This window comes from Physeter macrocephalus, chromosome 3, assembly GCF_002837175.3.
Source record: "Physeter macrocephalus isolate SW-GA chromosome 3, ASM283717v5, whole genome shotgun sequence".
Lineage (NCBI taxonomy): Eukaryota > Metazoa > Chordata > Mammalia > Artiodactyla > Physeteridae > Physeter > Physeter macrocephalus.
This window is the reverse complement of record NC_041216.1, coordinates 23,070,959-23,072,036: the sequence shown is the minus strand read 5'-3', so window position 1 is coordinate 23,072,036 and position 1,078 is coordinate 23,070,959.

Sequence of the window (1,078 nt, the reverse complement as noted above, 5' to 3'; positions counted from 1 at the left end):
TTTCCAAGATTTTGGATCATCTTTACTATCATTATTCTGAATTCTTTTTCAGGTAGACTGCCTATTTCCTCTTCATTTGTTAGGTCTGGTGGATTTTTGCCTTGCTCCTTCGTCTGCTGTGTGTTTTTCTGTCTTCTCATTTTGCTTAACTTACTGTGTTTGGGGTCTTCTTTTCGCAGGCTGCTGGTTTGTAGTTCCCGTTGTTTATCATGTCTGTCCCCAGTGGCTAAGGTTGGTTCAGTGGGTTGTGTAGGCTTCCTGGTGGAGGGGACTAGTGCCTGTGTTCTGGTGGATGAGGCTGGATCTTGTCTTTCTGGTGGGCAGGTCCAGGTCTGGTGGTGTGTTTTGGGGTGTCTGTGGCCTTATTATGATTTTAGGCATCCTCTGTGCTAATGGATAGGGTTGTGTTCCTGTCTTGCTAGTTGTTTGGCATAGAGTGTCCAGCACTGTAGCTTGCTGGTCGTTGAGTGAAGCTGGGTCTTGGAGTTGAGGTGGAGATCTCTGGGAGATTTTTGCGGTTTGATATTACATGGAGCTGGGAGGTCTCTTGTGGACCAGTGTCCTGAACTTGGCTCTCCCACCTCGGAGGCACAGCCCTGATGCCTGGCTGGAGCACCAAGAACCTTTCATCCACACGGCTCAGAAAAAAAGGGAGAAAAAATAGAAAGAAAGAAAGAAAGAAATGAGATTAAATGAAATAACATAAAATAAAATAGAATAAATTATTAAAATAAAAAATAATTATTAAGAAATAAATTTTAAAAAGTAAAACAAACAAACAAATCAAAAAAACCGGACAGACAGAACCCTAGGACAAGTGGTAACAGCAAAGCTATACAGACAAAATAACACACAGAAGCATACACATACACACTCACAAAAAGAGAAAAAGGGAAAAAATAAATATATATCTTTGCTCCCGAAGTCCACCTCCTCGATTTGGGATGATTCGTTGTCTCTTCAGGTATTCCACAGATGCAGGGTACATCAAGTTGATTGTGGAGCTTTAATCCGCTGCTCCTGAGGCTGCTGGGAGAGATTTCCCTTTCTCTTCTTTGTTCGCATAGCTCCCGGGGTT